At 47.1% G+C, this 20,158-nt stretch overlaps 1 protein-coding gene and 1 long non-coding RNA gene across 2 annotated transcripts in view; one reads left to right on the top strand and one right to left on the bottom strand.

The window, feature by feature from the left end:
• PTPRR (protein tyrosine phosphatase receptor type R) overlaps positions 1 to 20,158 on the top strand; it is a 213,097-nt gene that overhangs the window by 74,627 nt on the left and 118,312 nt on the right. The window lies entirely within an intron of this gene.
• Positions 7,517 to 12,829, bottom strand: LOC138924716 (uncharacterized). The gene is made up of 2 exons (XR_011439824.1): positions 11,976 to 12,829; positions 7,517 to 10,701 (listed from the first exon to the last, which is right to left on the bottom strand). It is a non-coding gene; the product is annotated as an uncharacterized lncRNA (long non-coding RNA).

The raw sequence follows: 20,158 nt of genomic DNA, 5'->3' as shown, positions 1-20,158 counted from the left end.
GCTTCCAGGGAGTGTGCTGTCCAGCCCTGGACGCTCCATCTGTGCTCCTGGAGGCGGGGGTCTGCCGCTCACAGGCTGGGGGGAGCCCCGTCCATGCCCGAACCTGGAGCCTCTCGCTGTGCGTGGCCCCACCAATACGGCCCCCGCCTGAAGGAGGCCCCAGGCTGAATGCACAGCCCGATCCTGGTGGACAGCAGGAGCAGCCCCTGGCTGGGGCGCCCGCCTCGGCCCTCCCTCTGGTGCTGGCCTCCTGGTCTCACCTCTCCGGCCAGGACCTGGCCCCTGGACAGGGGGGAGCACCTGGAGGAAAGTCTGTGTTCTTGCTGCCTCACCATGGAGACCGTGGGGAGGGAAACAAGGCCTCGAGCTGAGCACAGAGAGGTAGGAGGGAATGGGGGTGAGTGTAAGTCATAAAAGATGATACTAACAAATAAATGGAGGACACTTTGGGGACACCGAGGAGGGAGTTGGTGACCCTGCCACTGGGTCAGAACGGGTCCAGGGCGGGAGCTGCCGCCATGTTCTCTGCTTTCTGTGAGAAAGGACGGTGAGCGAGGCCGGAGGCTTGTGTGAGAACTGATAGCGGTGTTCAGGTTTCTGTCACTGCTTTGCCGTCTGTGGGCCAGTCCTAGAATGTACTTCAGCGGCTCACTGTCCATCATTTCTGTCATTGTCACAACCGCCTAGTGTCACCTGCAGTCACAGCAACGCCTCTGCTGCTCCGCTCTCCTTCCAGCCCAGCAAAGGTCGTCTCAGACCTCGGGGTCATCCTACAGCCCCAGCCAGGTTATTTCAGAGAGAAAACAGTCAATTGCATGTGTGCATGTGTGTGGGGGTGTGTCCTTTGCTGGAGGGAAAGGCAAAGGCAGAGAAAATTAGGGAAAGAAGGTGAGCCCACAGTGCTGTCTTTACTTGATTTTTCAAACTGGCCTCCAGGGGCAGAGGTTACACCCGAAGGTAAAGACATGCCCTCCCAGAGTTGGTCTAAAGAAGGGTCAAGCCCCACAGCCATGGTGTTATTGGCATCGTGCGCTAATCAGCCAATGAATTAAACGAGAGGACGTTGCAATCAATTGTGGTCACATGAAGTCAGTGGCTTTCTCCGTGGTGGCAATTGTCTGAAGGCCAACAGAGCACTTGAAAGTGCTTTCTATCAGAGACTCTTTATTGGCGATGCTGCCCTGGTATTGACGGAGGCAGTCACTGAACGTCCCTCCTCTGCGTTAACTCAGGTCGGCTCTGGAAGGCAGGGTGGGGGAAGGAGCTGTCCCCATGACTGTGAACGGGGAGGGAGGAGGCCCCGCCGCCCGTGGTGTAACTGCAGGCAGGATCCCGGCAGCCGTGCTGTGTCCTCGGCTGCCTCCCCGCCACGTGTCTGGTACCAGAGACACAAAATTGTGAATAAGCACATAACTGGCTCAGCCTCTGCAGTGCACAACACGTGCTTTTCATGAGCATTAAATTCATTGTTTTTAATTTGAGAGAAAATTAGGTTCTGGCATTAATTTCCACTTGTCTTCCTCCTGGCAGCACAAATTGTTTCCATGATGCAGAAGAGCATAACTCTCTTCTTTGTGTGTTTTGCAAACTCCATCCTTTTTCTAGGAAAACGTTTGCTGTCTACCACTCACTCATTGGACTCCAGCTGGTGACTTGAGTCTGTCCAGGTTCTATGTCACGTCTGTGTTCCCTGTCCTCCGGGTCAGGGTCAAGGGTCGCCCTTCGATGGACCCTTTTCTTTGTATTTCCTGCAATGTTGTATACAGTGATGCCCAATAAACGCTTGTGACATAAGTGGAGCTTCCTGGGATGTTAAGGTGGGGGGCAGTGGACAGAAAATTGCCAGGAGGAGACATGAGAGGCAGGGGATTCCTGCTAATCCGGCACAGCAGGATCCTTGCTGAAGGCAGGCCAGCGACTTAGACTCCAGAGGTGGTGTGAGAAGATGGACCAGGTGTCGAGGGTGATCGGGCATTGAGGATGGGGATTGTCTCAGACTGACTTAGCAGGACTCTTGCTAAAAGTGGCCTCTGCAGACTGAGGAAGGGCCCACAGCTGGGGCCGGGTGGTAGTGAGAGCTCAGAGGAGCCCGTCTTAAGTTTGGTCAAGGAGGGACTGTCAGGAGTCACCCCTGTGGTTTCTCGTCCTGCTGGGTGCTGCTGTTGCCAAAACAACGGAGCGGAGTGGTGTCCCCTGGTTATTTCTGAGCAGGTCGTCCATCACGTTTCAGCCGCAGACGTCGAGCATCGTGCTGATGAAGCAGGAACGGCTCACCCTCCCCGAGTCCTGCATGCAGCGGGTTTGTGCCATAGACGCTGTTTCATTTTTCTTGTGTTGTTTCAAGCTATTTTGAATATTCTTCACTCCAAACATAAATATAGCTTTCTATTCTTTTTTTTATGCTTTTTGGTGAGGAAGGTTCTCCCTGAGTTAACATCTGTTGCCGATCTTCCTCTTTTATTTTCTCCTCCCCGAAGCCCCAGTGCATGGTTGTGGGTGATCCTGGTTCCTCCGTGTGGGACGTCACCCCAGCATGGCGTGATGAGCCGAGTGTAGGTCACGCCCAGGATCCGAACTGGCGAAACCCCGGGCCGCTGAAGTGGAGCGCACACTTCACCACTCAGCCACAGGGCCGGCCTCTATTCTTTTTTAATTTTCAGTTTGAGTTGTCATAAAATGGTACTCTTTGCTCACATTCCTGAAAACTAGATTGTCGTAGTTGGGCAACGTCATAGGTGTCGTTTAGACTGAGTACAGAGAATGTCTTTAAATAGTTCCGCAGTGTAGAAAGTGTACACCTTTATATTGTTGGACTATCTGATTCTGATGCTGCTGAACAAAAAGTCTGACAGGAAACCACACATGAGAGGCGATGTGGCCTCCACCCCCCGCCCTCTGAGGCGCTGTGCTCCCTCCCAGGCTCCGCCCAGCGCCTCCACCCCCTGCCCTCGACTGACCTTCACCTTCCTGTTCAGACTGCCTGCTGTTCACGGCTCTCCTTGGGGGATCCCCACGGGGCTGAAGGTCCCCCAGCGAGTAACAGCTTCACGGTCCCCCACGTCCAAGATGCTTCATTCTGTGGTAGCCCTCCCAGGCAACGTGAAATTGTTGAGCAGTTGCAGTTTTCCAGCGACCCCTGAAATTACAGCTCATTGGCGACACCTGCTCTGGGGGACCCGGACCACAAACACTTTTTGCAAAGTATTGGTCAATCCCTAGGTTTTTCTATTTGTTCTTCATCCTATTTTGTTCTTCCTTTCCTGTAGAAGACTGAGGTCTCCAGAAGTCAGTCGACACTTCTCCACTGTGGGTCCCACGCAGTGGTACCCGCTCAATATGTGTTTGTAGAATTAAATCACACGACAAGCTCACAGAAGGCCCGTGTCACCTCTCATTCAAACGTGGAGGAAAGACAGATCAGCTCAAACTGTTCTTTGGTTTGCCATGACTTACTCTGGAGTACAGGTCAGTGAGGGATCAGTGACTGGTTTTTATTAATATCACTATTCTTTTCTTTTATTTTTTCTGAAAATATCTTTAACATAAGCATCTTAAAATTCGTTTGATGTCTGTTCCTGTTGAGTTGACTGGACGTGGATTCTTGGTAAAGTGTCCACAAGGTGGACTGAAACAGGCCCTCAAGGCAACCTGAGACGGTGACCCGACGGTGACTGCCGGCACTCTGAGATGGAAGCAGAGAAACTCCGAGCTCTCAAGTCATGTCGGCCTCTCTTCCAGACTATCAATTTCAGTCTTCTGCTGTAACTGTTTATTTGCAAGAACTTCAGACTTTCTGAAAAGCACACGGATTTGCTCTCACACACCTTCACCCGGTTTCCCGTTGTTAAGAGTTTACACTGACTTTGTTGTTCTCCTCTCGTCTCCTTCTCTCTCTTTCTAGATAGAGGATGGGGAGGTAGATGGATAGATCGATAGACAGATATAGAGATACATATTTGTGTGTTTGTGTGTGTGGCCTGTCTCACGAATTCATATCTAGTGGGGGGAAAAAGGAAATAAAGACATTAATAAAAAAGATAACTTTCCAGAGCTATAAACAGTTGAGAGGAAATATACTGAGTGGCACATTGAGTTGTAGCGTCTCTGTGTGTGTATGTTTGTGTGTCAAATGTGTGCTTGTTGACAAACACGTCTCTCGACACGTACGCACCTCCTGCCTTGGAGGACGTCGTGCTGCGTGAACAACAGCCTGTGTTCTTTGGATCCACCACTTGGAACTGGCGTTTCCTTCACTGTCAGTCTAACGAGCATCACTGCTACCAGACAACAGCCTAGCGTGGCATCTGACGGCCCTTTCCTGAGCAGCTCGCCCATCGTGGTTTAGGTTGTAGATGTCAACTTGAAAATGTACGAAATTTTTTGAACCATTTGAGAATATGTACAGACATGTTGACTATGTACTTGCAAATAGCTCAGTACAAGAACATTGTCTTTCTTAATCATAGAGCAATTGTTAAAATCAGGAAAATAACACTGATACAATAGTATTACCTAATATAAAAACCTTATTCATTTATTCATTGCCAAATTGTTCTATGTTTTTTATAGAAAACAAAAAGGAAAATCTTCAGACTAGCCATTTTTTTTATTGTTTTCTTTGGAAAACTAGGACAGAAAGTCTACAAATATTTTATGTTTATTTCACTTTTCATATACTTTAAGCTTTTCAAATAAACTTAAACTATTTTAAGAGCAAATACATACGCTAAGTTTTGACACTTTGTAGCCCATGAACACATTAATATGTGCTGCCTGCTGGGCTCATTTTCCTGTGGACCTTAAGGCTTCTCCTGCCACCTATGTTGAATAGAAGCCCTGCCAGCACTTATTCACTTGTTCCTCCATCCGCTAGGCAGACCAGTAGTACTGAGGATCCAGCACTGCCCTGGATGAAATAAGCTGGTGATACACTGTGGTCATTCACAGCTCCTTATCTGTGAGTATTGCAAAACCCATGGAAACAAATCCAGCAGCTAAGGCTGGTAAAATGCTACAATTATCCATAATCTTTCATTTCAAATCAAATCATCTTCATCAGTTTCATAAAAATCAAACATTATGACTTGGAAGTTGGAAAATAGTGTTTATTAAAAAATATTTTTTAAATGTTACTCATCTTTTCATTTTGGTGTTTCACATAAGAGTTCGAGAAGGGCAACTGCTTCTAATAATGTTTAAAAGTAACTTCTCCAGACCTGTGGTTTCCAAATGTTTTTGGTCATACGCCCATAAGTTTAAAAAGCATTGTATTCCTAATGTGCGTATGCTGGCTTATTTATAGAAAAGTATACATTGGGTACCAGTACCTTATGTACGTTATAAAACTTACCCCCTCCAGAAATTGTAAAGAACTACGTGAAATAAATATGAATAAACCTTCTGACGAGTTCTTCCCGGCTGCACTGGCTCACTCGTACCCCCTCGCGGTCCTCGTACTGTGCTCTTCAGAACTTCGAGGCTGAGCTATTTTCTTCCTCATTGCTTGTCCCCGCTGTTGTTTCATGGTGGTGCCACTGCGATAGTGCGTACCCTGTTCAAAGGCCGTTGTCCTGAGGACGGCTCCTTCACTTTCGTGTTTGTGCATCACCCACATAGAGGTCATTGATCTTGGGTTGTGCCCATTTGTTTCACGTTTGTTTGTAAATATTTGTGCACACCGCATGACTGTCACGTCTCTACCTGTCATAAACTTTGATAAGAAGCTGCAGGCAGGGTTGTGCCAGAGATAAGGGATGACGATTGAAAGGGGACTGAACGGGGAAGTATTCCACAGCAAACCGCGCCCGCCCTCCTGGAGGATGGTTTCACACGCTACGAAGACATGAGTGCCCAGGAAAGGAGCATTTCCTCCTCATCAGCTGTGGCCTCGTGTCCAGTGTGATGTGTGATAAGGAAGGGGGAAGGAACAGCTACAGTCTACGTGTGTGCCTGTCACACAACTGTGGAGCAGTTTCAGCCGTAACACCCGGCAGGTAGCTCGATGCTCAGCATGTGATGGCAGGGCTGGAGTCCTTCGTCTCTCTGTGTCCTCATGTGCCTTTGCAGAAACAGGAGTGTGATGTCTGTTGAATTAATGTCAATGGGTTAATGAATGAATGAGATTTTATACCATTTTCCCAGATTCAGTGCAGATAATTTTGGTCAGGAGTAACAGCCTGAGTTGCTTAGCATGTACGAATCCTAGAAGTTCTCTGTTCCCTTTGAAGGCTGTTCTCATGACGCTAACCCACCCCCGTGTTCCGGACGCTGTGCCTCCCTCACACCCGTCGTGCTCACCGTAAACTCAGTGTGGCCATCTGACCTCTGACATTTCAGCCACTGTGCATTTTAGCCGCTGTGTCGTAGTTTTGCTGACGTTTCTTCTGCATTGGGTTCACTGAACTTGCACATGTGGTTATGATTTTTATTAAATTTGGAAATTTTTCATCCATTATTTCTTTAAATGTTTTTCTGAGTGCCTCCTCACCTAGGGACTCCAATTACATGTGTGTTAGGCCACTTGAAGTCGTCCCACAGATAACTGAGTCTCTGTTCATTTCTTCTCTGTGTATCTCATTTGGGATCATTTCCATTGCTGTCTCTAAAGTTTCTCATCTATTCTTCCGCTGGATTTAATCTGTGGTCAATCCCGTCCCCTGTAGCTTTTATCTCTAAAAGTGAGACTTGTGTCTTTTTATATCATCAATAGTTCTCCTTAGGGTGCTCATGCTTTCCCCACCTTATTGATCGTATGGGGTAGAGTTGTAGGAACTCTTTCAATGCCATTACCTACTAATTCCATCATCTGCATCATTTCTGGATCTGTTTCTATTTCTTTTTATTTTTCTCTGCAGTATGGGTTGTATTTTCCTGCTTCTTTGAACAGCTGGCAAAATTTTTCACTGGTTTCCAGACACTGGGAATTTTGACTTACTGAGTGCAGAATGTTTTCTAATTCCCTAAATATGTTGAGCTTTGTTAAGTTTCTTGGTTAGATATCCAAGTGGTAAAGTTACTTAGAAACAGTTTCATTCTTTCAAGACTTGCCTTCTAATCTTTGTTGAATCTTTCAAGAATTTGTTTGGTGAGACCAGAGCGATGTTTCGTCCAAGGCAGGGGTCCTCACACTGTCGTCTGCAGGCCAAGTCCAGCCCACTGTCTGCTCTTGTATGTCCTGAGGGTGCCACTCAATCACGGTGAGCCACAAAGACGCAGCTGGGACCTCCTTCTCCATCCCCAGAGCCTGCTGGTGGCTGTGCCTCACTGCTGTTCAGGCCGGGCATGGGTTGCCGCCTCCAAGTTGGAGACCTCGCTGTCGGCACCCACCAAGCATCAAGCACAGAATCCGAGTCTGGGGGTCAGCACATTAGAAAGTCAACTCCCTCCAGCAAGCTGCCGTCTAAGACGGAGAACCCAGCACACAGGCTCCGGTGTCACCGGGCAGAGTGGTGCTGACTGAGGTGGCTACCCGTCTTTGTCAGTTTGGGCTGCTGTAACAAAACACCATCCACTGAGTGGCTCAAACAAGCAAACGTTTATTTCTCCCAGTTCTGGAGGCCGGAAAGTCCAAGATCAGGGTGTGTCAGTTCAGTCCCTGTTCTGGGAGAGAACCCTCGTGCAGACGGCTGCCTTCTCGCTGTATCCCCACACGGCAGAGACAGAGAGCAGGTGCTCTGGTCTCAGGGGCAAGGGCCCTAATGGCACCATGGGGGCCCCACCCTCACAACCTCACCTAAACCTGATTACTTTCAAAAGGCCCACCTCCTAATAGCATCACACTGGGGGCTAGAGCTCCAATATGTGAATGTCGGGGACACAAACGCTCAGTCCGTAGCTCTACCCTCCCCCTCCCACACACTAGCCAGACCTCTCCCCCAGGCCCGTGCTTTCATCTCAAGGATGTCTCCGGCAGATGGCAGTTAGGCGTAAAGCAGGCCCACCACGTGGCAGGGCCCATCTCAGTCAAACGCCGAGGGGGGAGAGGAGTTGTCTCTCTTGTTACGAGAGTACCTACGAAATGCGTTTGATTTTGCCTCTTGGCCCATAAAGCCTAAAGTATTTACTGTATGAACTTTGATAGGAAAAGTCTGTGGACCTTGGTCTGGGGCTAACTGTGCCCACTCCTGAAGCGACCCCGTTCTGACGCTCCCTCCAGTGCCCTGTGAGTTGTAAGGTTTTGACGCTCTGGCTGGAGGGCCAGGAACTCTTCCCAGCCCTGTGTGAGCTCGGAGGCTCCTTCTTCCATTCCTTTCTGGTGGCTTTTCCTCTGCTTTTCCTCTTCCTTAGGAAGTTCCCTCCTTCCACGAGCTAACCAGGCTCAGCTGAGGGTTCCAGGGGGCCCCAATGCCGATCTCCAGGACAATCTCTCTGTGCAGCTCTCTCTCCACATAGGTCTCTGCTCTGTGTTCTCTACCCTGTGAATTCCAGCCTCCTTGGGCTTCCTGAATTCTGAGCTCAGAGACACCTCTGGGCTCCATTCATGTTCCCCCCCCTCCAGGCAGCAAACTTGGGTGGTGGTAGGTTCCCCCCACGTGGTTCCTCCCCTTGGGGTCACCGTCCTGTGCTGCCTGTCGTACAGCGTCTGAAAACTACTGTTTCATGTATGTTGTTTGGTTTTATATTTGTTTCAGGAAAATCAGTCCCTATTCCTCCATGATGCCTTAAAGCGTAATTCCTGACTTCTCGAACTTGAAGAAACACAATATCCATGGGACCTAAAAATTTGATGAATTAAGTTCGAAAGAGATGGGAAATGGATTTTGATAGGGAAATTTCTAACAAGCTTAAGTTCCGTTTTGGCAAGAAAGTAAAATGTCTGCCTGAAGACGAGGAGAGTTCTCAGAAGGTTTCCCTGAGGACTTGTGGGTCAGCAGTGGAATGACCTTGTCCTCCAGAAGGCTTTGTCAGGAGGGCGTAGCCTTCCTTTAATTCTAAGATTGTTTTTATACATTGAATATCAAGATTTTGGAAGGAAAATAGGTCAGAGATAGGGCATTAGCCAGCGCCGTGAACGGGGTGATGAATTTATGTGCTTGGGCAGAAGGACGGAAAGCTCAGTTTCTGCTGCGTATAATGAGAAGTTAAGGCTTCACATATTACAGCAGAAGAGAAGCTGCCGTAAACAATGGCTCTCCATCCTGATTTTGAGACAATCCCAAGGGCGGCAAATTGTGTCCGAGTGTGCTGAATTCTCCCCAGATTCTAAAGCTAAAATGAATTTGAGACCCAAACATTGATTTTTCAGAAAGAAGAAAGTCTAAATAACCAAACAATTAAACTAGGGCTTGATTTTATGGATCCAGAAGGCATCGGGTGCCGTTTTTCTATTGCTGACTCTGTTCAGTGAAGTATTTCATCTGCCCGTGATTTATGAAAATGAAACACATCTGCAGTAACAATGTAAAAACTATTTAGCTCTCGTTTTATCCCTGAGAAGAACACTTTCCTGAAAAATGTGCTTTTCTTGCTAAGATAACATCCTTTTGACAGATAAACACACCAAACTGCCGAGTGCATTGTGACAGATTGCCAAGGGAGAAGAGGCTGATCTTCTTGTCATTAACAGTTCATTGTTATTTCTCAGATGGGGGATGTGGGCCAGGAGCTGGTCTCCAGCCTTTGTGTAAGTGCTGGGATATTATTAGAGCCATCTCGCGGCAGAGCATACAGCTGTGCCCTGGAGGACGTAATGGAGTGGGCCTGTGGACGTCTCTTCTCCCTTCTCTAAAGCACTTCAGAGAGCCACTCGCTTCTGCGAATGGTCCACCTGGGAGAGTCGATCAGTGCTGACGTTTCGTGAAGCTCTCGTGCTCTGGAACGATTGGCATCGATGCCTATCTAAAGCTCTATTCTGGGGGTGAGGCGGGTGCCGTGGTAGCGTTCACGCATTACTGAAATGCTTCTTTGACCTCCTCCACTGCTAGGGTCTCTTGTTTAGAGCAGCATCTTACAGGACTGGGAGTGAAAGCTTCTGACACCTCTGGGATTTTGTGGTTTCCTAATTGAGGAGAAGAAAGCTGACAAAAATGTCAACTGGGGAGGAGAATAAAGCAGGATTTTAAACTGTCCTTCAAACACAGCAGAGAGACAGAGAGCTCGCTTTGAGAATCCCTACCAGCAGGCAATGTGTCTTCCATGGGTTTTTGCCTAAAGTGAGCTGAAAAGCTAAAATGAAGCCATGGCTTAAAAACGGAAAAATCTTGGTGTAAATATTAGTCGATGCTGAATGAAACCATTGAAATTTTGCTTTATTTGCATCAGGCACGGTCTCTACAGGGCCTCGTGACGGATAACGCCCCAGCAGCAGAGCTGGGCCTCCTCCGTCCGATGTGCACAGCTGTTTGACCTTGGCGAGTCCTTGAGCTCTCAGCTTTTGTCTGTAGTTTCCTCATTGGCAGAGAGGACATGGTAACGGAACCTGCTGCATGGGGTGTGGGAACCAGAGCACGGAAAGGGCTCAATAACTGCTGGTGTTGTTGTTAATAATCATAAATATCCAGCACAATCTGCATTTGCTTCAGTTGCCTGGTTAATATTCAGTGAAAGTAGCTTGGAGACCAGAATTGCCTGGGTTGACAGGTTAAGATTTCTGCTGTGTTTTGCGTGGAGGCCGACCCCGCCTAACGATGGGTTCAATTGGGAGACTTATTCAACAGCCAGAGCACATGCTTTGGAGGGTTTTGTAGACAGGTTTTTTCCTTCCTAAAATCACAGAAGTATATTAGAAAATGAATATTTTAACTTATTTAATCAACCAGACTATGAATATCATCTCTGTATTCATTTCGCCTTTATAGCTACTTGAAGAATCTCACATTTGGGGACATATTTACTGAACTTCTGACGTAAAATCCAAACAAAACACAGATGAGGATATCACTTGTTGTAGGCACCTGTCAGTTCACAAGAACATCCCATGAAATTATTACTTCAAACAGAGCCTGTCCTTGTGGACTTTGCGTCGGTTCAGAACCTGCAGTTGTGTCCTTCAAATGCGAATGTCTAACATCGATGCTGAAGATGCCCTTTCTGTCTCGTATCTCTATCAATGTGAGATTTTCTCACAGGGAACCTTCATCTCCCGGTCCTCACTGTCACTGACAAGTCACAGGGACACCCCAGGGCACGCTGACTTTTGTTAATGCTTCACTGCACGTATGCTCACACGCATTACCCTTTAGAAGAATAATCCGTTAGATCCTAGTTAATGCTGGCAAGATATGCTGTGGTGGAATTTCCATAGCACATTGCAACTCGGTTTGATTTTCTTACCTACAAGGTCTTAAAGCTCGTCGGCTCAGAGAGCTTTTGTCTTCTTGTGAAAGATAGACACACAATTATCCTGTTTTGTTAAGGATAAGGAAGTATGCATGGCTCTGAGACTTCCATTATTTAAAGTGCTAGGGACCACGGCATTCTTATTCTAGTTGAGAAACTACTTAAGTTCTAAACACATTTATCAGACAAATGTTTTCACGGTAGCCATTTTCAGGCAACATTAGTTTTTGGTTTAAATTTCATGTTTATTATATGTGACAGCAGCATTGCTGCATTAATTTAATAGTCAAGGAAATGGTCCTTGAAAATGTAGACTCGAGTAACCGTCAGGAAGTCGGATGGTTATCCTTCTCGAAGAGGTCAAGGCATACTGACCTTCTACAACTGACTTTTGTGTGTACAAGGCAAGAAAATCAGGAAAAAGGCCGCAGTGAAAGTAATGATGTCCACGTTCTTAAAGAGTAAATGTCTTTTCACATCACCACTCAAAGTTAGAAAGTAGCCCAGGCAGTTCGGTCTCTTGACATCTGATAACTGACCTTTACAAAATAAATTCTAGGGACTGTATGTGTTTTGTGTCCTTCCAATCCACCACCGCAATTGCTTATTCATCTTAGAGGAAGTTTTGATTGGGACAAAACTCTGAAAATAACCTCAGGGTGGATCTCGAGGGTTTAACAAACACAGTGTAGGCTTACCTGGATGTGTTTACAGGGGAAGAGTCCAAACAAGGAGAGAGAGGTGGTGAAACACGATAACACCACTGAGGAGTCCACCCTGTTTACACGGCAGGTTCCTTATCTGTCCTCCTGTGGTGTCTGACGAAACCAGTCACTGAGAAGGCTGCCCTTCCAAAGTTCATCTAACGAAGGTGGAAATCGGCTCACTAACCTTCTGAGTTCAGCTTTGCCCAGATTAGGTAATAGATCAACAATGAAAATGCTAAAACCAAAAAAAGAGTTTCACAGAATATCTTTTTAAAAAGTACACCGTTAAGTAATGCTTCTTCAGCTACGTCTAGTCTCTCCCTCTCCCTCTCAGCTGAATTGATCACATTGATAGGTGAAACCACGTTCAATCAATTCAGCATTTATTGAGGGCTGGGCAATAAATACAAAGATGAAGATATTTGAGACTTTCTGTCAAGGAATTTATATATTGAACCAGAAATTTATAATCCAGTGGTAAAGGCGGGCAAGCAGATGTATCCATTAGGAATGCCTTCAGCAGCAAGAAACAGAAAATTCAGTTAACAGAGGCTCCTGCGATTAAGAATTGTAATTTCTCACGTGTGAGGAGTCTGCAGGCAAGCAGTCCTGGTCAGGTGCAGTAGCTCAGCAACGTCCCTTCCCTTCGCTTTGCCGTCCTTGCATGTGCCTTCTGGCCGAGTGCTTTCCACCTCGTGGTTGCAAGGTAGCTGCCACATCTCTGAGCATTGTGTCAATGTTCACAGCAGAAAGGAGGAGGAGGCAGAGAGCTCTCCTCTGGTGCCTGTCTCCTTTATAAGGAAGCATAAGCTTACCCAGTAAGCGCCCTGCGTACGTGTCAGGACTGCGCCGTGTGACCACAGTGGCCTATAAGGAAGCTGCAGAAATGAGTGCTTAGATTTTCCATCCCTCTGTGGGACACGGCAAGGGAGAGGGAGGGCCTTGGGAGTTGCTGCTGAGTCCATCTCCCAGTAACATCCCCACATAAACCAACTACGTGAGGCAGGAAGAAATCGGCTCAGGAGAGGACAGGAGCGATTTCTGCTGTGGGACCAGGCTAGTGCGGATGCAGCACCCAGGACGAGTGAGAGTCGATCGAGGAGCTGGGACCACGAGCAATTCAGAACAGGACAAGCAGAGGAGAGGCGCGGCGTGGGGGTGAGAAGCAGTGGTGCGCTGTCTGGATCTGGGGGTCTCAGCGCACTGGGGCTCGTGGGCTGAGAATTCACAGAGCGTTTGGAGACTCACTCACACAGGACTTTCACTGCTCTGCTAAGTAGTGTAACTTTCACTGTTTCCCAGAATCCACAGAATCCCAATAAGACTTTGCAGCCCAGCCATCAAGGCTCTGGATTTGACCTGAGCTGCTCTGCCCGTTCGTCCTACGGCTCCACCCCGTGTACGTGCCAACGCCTTGGCTCAACCTGCTTTACCTACCCGCCCCGAAACAGCACCCTCTTTCTACGTCCATGCAGCGCCTCCCGCTGTGGATCCTACTGAAATACTCTCCCCATTTCTTTCCAAACTGGAGTTTTACCCATGGAGGCTCATCCCATCGAGGGATGGAGGGGGCCCCTCTCTGACCCCTTAGTGCATCCAGTCGCTCTCTTTTAACTATCATACGTAGCATTTTAACTATTCCGGTCGTGTGTTGGGAAGGGTGAGCCGGGACGATGCAGACTCCTGGCCCAGATTCAAGGGCTGGCAGGAACGATGACTCAGACTCCGTTCAAGTGGCTTTCATGCCAGATGACTCCTAATCGACCAGGCCCTCAGGCAGTGCCGGGCACACCCAGGATTGGGAGACCCGTGAGTGGACGCAGCTCCTGTTTCTCCCCAGGCCCTCGTGAAGTCATGTCTGTAGCTGGTTTGTCCACTCAGGCCGGTGGGGGTAAGAAATCCCCCAGATCTGAGGAGGCCAGAGCCAGGGGTCCAGTACCTGTGTGACGCTGGCTGGAGGAGAGCCCACATCAGCACGCCGGGCTCTCTGTCGCCGTGGGGAGGGTCGTCTGCTTTGGCACAATTACAGTCCACGTTTTGTTCCTGGCCAGGACCCACACACACTGTCTCACCACGTGTTCTTTCTAACATTGGAGCTATTTATGTGTATCTTTTGGACACTGTAACACAATGGTTAAGAGCATAGACTCTGGAACCAACCTGCCAGGATTTGAATATCGACTCCCCACTCACGAGCTCGAGGTCTTAAGCATCACCTGAGGATGCTTCCTCGTCCACGCAGTGGGAACAACCATGGTGTCCACCCGTCTGGCTGTTGTGAGGATGACATGACATCATCCCAGAGCCTCAGATCAGTCCATGTCCTTGTCAAACGTGGACAATTTTTTGAGGGGGAAGACTATCTCGTTCATCATTTTCCCTCTCATTTTTAAAACGTGCTATGTGCACAATAAATATTTGAAAAATGAGTGAATGAATGACTAAATTAAGTGACTTCAGTGTTTTGTGGCTAAGAAATAAAGAATGGCCAATGGACAGCACAGAGTGGCAGTAGAAGCTCAGAGTGAATGGGCTCGTCTCCAACGGAAAAGCATTCGTCTGTTCCAGCTCTGCTGATGGAAATGCACATTTACAACCTCCCTGGAGGGCGATTTGGCAAAATTATCAAAAGTCCTTCAAAAATCCTAGATTTTTGACCCAGTAATTCTATTTCTGTAAATTCTAGGAAGGCAATGCAAGAAGTGCACACAGAAAGTTGCAGGGTAGAATGGAGATGGCAGAACTGTCCGTCGATAAGGGTCAATGCCGTGGGTTCTTCTAAATCCATAGGATGCTAAGACAGACCTATATTTCAACTGAGAAAAGCTATCATAGGTTAAGTGAGAACAAGAGGAAGACATCGTAGAGAGAATAAGCCTATTTCTTTAAGAAGCAACTGTAATAAAAGGATGTGTAATATCTTATTAGTGTGAGAAATAAACCTGGGGAGAGAGAATAAAATCTTAGTTGCTATCTTTTAGTTAAAGTATGAGTGATCTTAACATTTTTCTTTATACTGTTTTGTGAAATTTTCACGGCTATGAAAGCAATCATCTTGAAACTTCAGTTCTCACAGACATCCATGCAGTGCCCGTGTTCCCAGCGTGTCTACACGTCCATCCACGGTCTGCCTCTGGACGGGGCAGCGGGTGGTGTGGGGGAAGCTCGGAACCGAGAAGAAGACTGATTCTAACCCCATTTCTGTTGCTGACTTCCCGTGTGGCCTTGGGCAAGCTGTCTCCCAGTGCAAAGAGCCATGTGGACACTCACACAGTTTGCTGTGAAGGGCCCCAAGTTTATTCATCTGTAAGTAGCTAGTATCGAATGCTTCAAGTGTGAAACAAAGAGCCCTAACCAGCCCAGCTGCAAAGAGCATAACGAGGATGGAAAGCCCAAATCTGGAGTTAAAACACATGCACAGACACGCACTCACACACACGTGCACGTGCACACACGCACACATTTCAGCAGCAGTGGAAGGGGTGACACCTCTCTGAAACGATTGTCGATTCTATAGTGTTTCCTTGTCAAATACATAGAAATGACCTGACTGCATAGAGAAAGAAGGAACTGCTGTCTTCTGATGGGTGACGGGGGATGATAGAAATCTCTGTTGATCACACGCTATTGCCTTCTTCTCTTTCTTCCTCACGATCCTGTTCTGCTTCTCCGGGGCTGTTATTGTCTTCTTGGTGTGACCCCAGAATCTCCGCATTAGAGTCCAGAGGAACCGCACAAAAAGTTCCCGTCCAGTGGTCTGTGTGTCCTCTTGGAGATCATGGAAATCTTCCGTTCGTCTTCTTACCACAGGCGTCAAGTCTCACACGTGTGTGGCCACCTGCTGGCCTCTCTCTGCTTGAGGTCACACACCTCTTCTTCCTGGTGTTTCCATTTAGCTTTCGTGTCCACCTTGGATGTTTGAACGTGGTGTTGACCTGGCAGCCTCCAAGGATGCTTCTTTTGCCTCTGCCCCACAGTTCTTACCTCTGTGATCTGAAGTTGCTGACTCCCCAGGCCCAGAGCAGGCCTGGACTCCATGGCCAGAGGGACGTGCTGAAGCGAGACTTCACGGGTGCCACAGGGTTGTGGGGACAATCCAGCACTTAGTGTGACCATCCTCTGTGCACACAGGCAGGTGGCAGGTGCCCTGGTGATGGAGCTTCAGCAGGACCCCAAATCGAAAATTACTTCTGCGAGATCTGACGTTCTCTTTAAAGTTTGGTTTTGAAGAGAAAATGAGCATTTCAGCCTTGTTAAGTTAGGCTTTGGCTCTCTGTTAGGATGTAACATAAACCAAATCTACATGATCGTTCACCCACACACTCGCTTGTTCTTATGAGTGGAAGTAGGTCATTCTGACGTGTGTAGACCAAGTTCCATTCATATTGTCACTTCAGGCCTAAATCTGTTTTTAAATAAGATGTTTCCAAGGTACCATATTGGGAAAAATTTTATTCAATGCTGAGAGCAGTTACTTATTTATGTTCTCACAGAATCATATATTGAAAAGCTGTTTCTCAAAATAGAGACACTAATTATAAATGTGATGAGCAGAGAGAACGTGTTCTTGGCATGAAAATCTGGAAACCTGGGTACGGGCCCACGTCTCCCCTTAGCCGTGTGACCTCAGGTGGAGCACCTTCCTCTGGGTTTGGAAAATGCACCTGTCAATCGAGGGAGATAAGACAGCGTAATCTCTGAGACCCCGTTACTTTGACACTCCTGGTTTCTCAACTATCATCTAACAGGTGTTTGCGAAAAGAATAACAGCACGTTTGGAACTGATTACTACACATCCACTCTCCTGTCATTGCAGTTAATACGCGAAGCCATTTGAACTGTTGTATCACTTACCTAGTTTCCATAACTATATATTGATCAAAATCTCACAAAGTATGACTTCTTCTACATAGCTCTTCTCAATATAATTTTCTCATAATTGCCTAATGGAGTAAATGAAACAGTATTTTATGAATCACAAAAGGACATCTGTGAAAATATTACTCTTTATAAAGTTGAGTTAATTTAAATGATGTTTGCAAAGACAGCTGTTTTAAGCTGGTGTTGCTGATATTTTGCGAATAATTCTTTTACTTTTATCGTTCATTTTTTTTCAATGAGAACTCCGTGTAACCTAATATTTTTTCCTTGCTGTCACACAAGGGAGCTAAAGCAGAGGGTGACAACTGTTTCAGTTGCACAAGCATTCTGTTCAGCCATGTGGCAAAAGACAAACCTCTTATAGGTTTCCGATAAATATTCTCTCAATTTGGTAACCCGAATCTACTCTGCTACACCCCATGCCATCTTTTTTACCCTGTGTCTATCGATGAAAGCCACAACTTTCTACAAATACAAGAAGGATGTCATTATATATACATATATCTACCATTATATATGTCATTATATATGTCATTATATGTCATTATATATATAGATAGATAGTGTGTGTGTGTGTGCGCGCGTGTGTGAGCAAGATTGACCCTAAGCTAACATCTGTTGCCAATCTTCCTCTTTTTCTTGAGGAAGACTGTCGCTGAGCTAATGTCTGTCCAGCCTCCTCCACAGCGTGCATGATGAGTGGAGTAGGTCTGCCCCCGGGATCCAAACCTGAGAACCCAGGCTGCTGAAGCAGAGCATGTGAACTTAACCACTACACCACCAGGCCGGCCCCAGCAATCACAATATATTTGAGCAAACTGTTACAGGTCGTCAGTATTCTTAGACGGGTGTGTTAGTCTGAGCTCTCCAGAGACGCAGAACCTCGGCTGTGTCTACACCCTACGTGTTGTGTTTAGATAAGAAAGACTTTTATGAGGCGTTGGCTCACGTGGTCATGAAGGCTAAGCCGTTCCACGATCTGTAGTTGGAAAGCTAGAGACCCGGAGGAGCCAGTGGTGGGAGTTCCCGTCTGAGTCCCAATCCTAAAGCAGGAGACCAGTGTCCCCGCTTAAAGACAGAGCAGCAGAGACAGCAAACTCTGTCTTCCTCAGCCTTTCTGTTCTGCTCAGACTTTCGACAGATTGGATGGGGCCCCACGTTGGGCACGGCGATCTGCTCAGTCAACCAGTTCCAGTGCTCATCTCATCCGGAAACACCACAGGCACACCCACTCACGTTCAAGCAAGCGTCTGGGCCCCTGGGCCAAAGTGATGGATGCATAAAATCAGCGTCACAGCTGACGCCTCCAGAGTGTGGAGTCCGACTCCAGCCGTTGAAGCTGAGAGAGCTGGACTCCAGAGAAGGAGACTGCCCAGCTCATGCAGTGAGTGGGAGATCCGCGGTCATAACCTAAATCCTCAGATTTTATGATAAATATTACATTATATTATATTTTCATTCAACTCTCATTCTACTTTGCCACAGTGGTTCTTTTTTAAAAACTGCCTTTAAAACTAATTTAAATGTGATCTTCTCCATGTTCATGAGTCCCATTTGTGTGTGTGTGTGGAGAGGGAGAGAATGTTCATGACTTAACAGACGTGTGACCTTGGGAACATCATTAATACTCTCGAGCCTCAGTTTCCTCATTAGTAAATGAGGCTCATGGTTGAGCTTGTTGCAAAGATTGGTGAGGTGAAGTGTTGCGGATCGGCGCTTACGGTGACTGGAACACAGCGAGTGCTGCCTGAGTGTTAGCCGCCATATTCAGTTTCTCCTTATTCCCCACCATGGCCCACCGTCTCTGCCCTAATCTCTGGCCAGGTGTCAGCTGGCTCCCATCTCTCTTTGGTGCTGCATCTCCTTCTCTGAGTGCTCAGGGATTTCAGAGCCAAGCTCTTCAACCACACACAATGCAGAAGTAGGACAGCGTGTAGGAAACGTGACAGGCCAGGGCAAGGGTGCGTGGCTTAGACGAGTTGGAGAGGTGGGCAGGGTCCAGATCAAACACCCGGATATTTCATTACTATTCTTTGTTAGGTTTGGGATTTTTGTTTTAGTAAAACAGCCAAACCAACGTGTGTGCCCACATGCACTGCAGTCTTAAGCTGTGCAGTCAGCAGCACGTTCCACAGTGGGTGTCATGTTTCCAGCGCTGGCTGTCCCTCCAGGTGGACAGGTGGCCTGACCATGGGGAGACAGAGCTCTCTAGGCTGTCCTCGACTTTATTCACGTCATCCCGACCGTCGGCTTCTCCTGCATCACCTGTGATGATGTTGCTTGCCACGAGGCACTATTGAAAGGGCTGGCGGAGCCCCCTGCCGTGCTGTGGCTTCCTCAGATTCTGCCCCGTGACCTGTCCCTCTGTGTGACAAAGCGCTCCCGACATGGATTATTTTGGGTGCTGTAAAAATAAAAGTGCTTAGACTGGGCTTATTTTGTGAAATCCCATCTCTTCTTTGAAATGATTTATACGTCAAACGGTTGAGGTGTTCTTTGTTTCTCATCAACAAGGATATTTTCTGGTGTTTATTTCTCAGAAAGAGTAGACTTTTTGTTACTTACCAAAACTTTGACATACATATGAAACATATACATACCCACCTGAACATATATGTCCATGGTGTGAGAAAAATCAGTGCTATAGTATCTCTAACGACCAAGAAATAGAAATGTCACCCTTGGGCATCATTTAAGAAGTACATACAAGCTTCTCTCGTGGCCCCCGCCTTCCTTGAGACATCGTCTTACTAAAATTCAAAGTATGAAGATAAACCTTTGTGTTACAGGAAGTGAACACGTGGGCTGAGACTTCAATCAGAATCTTCAACTTGTGATACGGAATTAAGAACAACATCCCCAATGAATCATAAAATAATACACGGTGTGGTGGTATGTCTACCATTGAGTGGGTTTTATTCAACATGGGTACATACAACATACATGTGATGTGTGTGTGTACCCATTTGACACGTGTGGACACAGACTCACCGTTCATGGCTGAGTGGTGCATTCCGTCTGGAGGTGCACTGCAGTGTCCTCTGAAGTAAAGACTAGTGTGTACAGGTGTCGTCGGGACACAAGTGGACCTTGGGCTTCTCTTCCCCGATGGAAGCATCAGTGCCCTTGGAAGGTGCCTGTGAAGCCCCGTACCTCCTCTACTGGGGCCCTCAGACAGTTCTTTGTTACTTTCTGTTTCCTTCCACTTGTCTGTTCAACAAAGATTTATTGAGCACCTATGTGTATACTCTCTCTCTCTATATATATAAATATTTACATTATATTTATATATA

This window comes from Equus caballus, chromosome 6 (assembly GCF_041296265.1).
Source record: "Equus caballus isolate H_3958 breed thoroughbred chromosome 6, TB-T2T, whole genome shotgun sequence".
NCBI classification, from domain to species: domain Eukaryota; kingdom Metazoa; phylum Chordata; class Mammalia; order Perissodactyla; family Equidae; genus Equus; species Equus caballus.
This window is presented reverse-complemented; position numbering and strand designations above follow the sequence as displayed.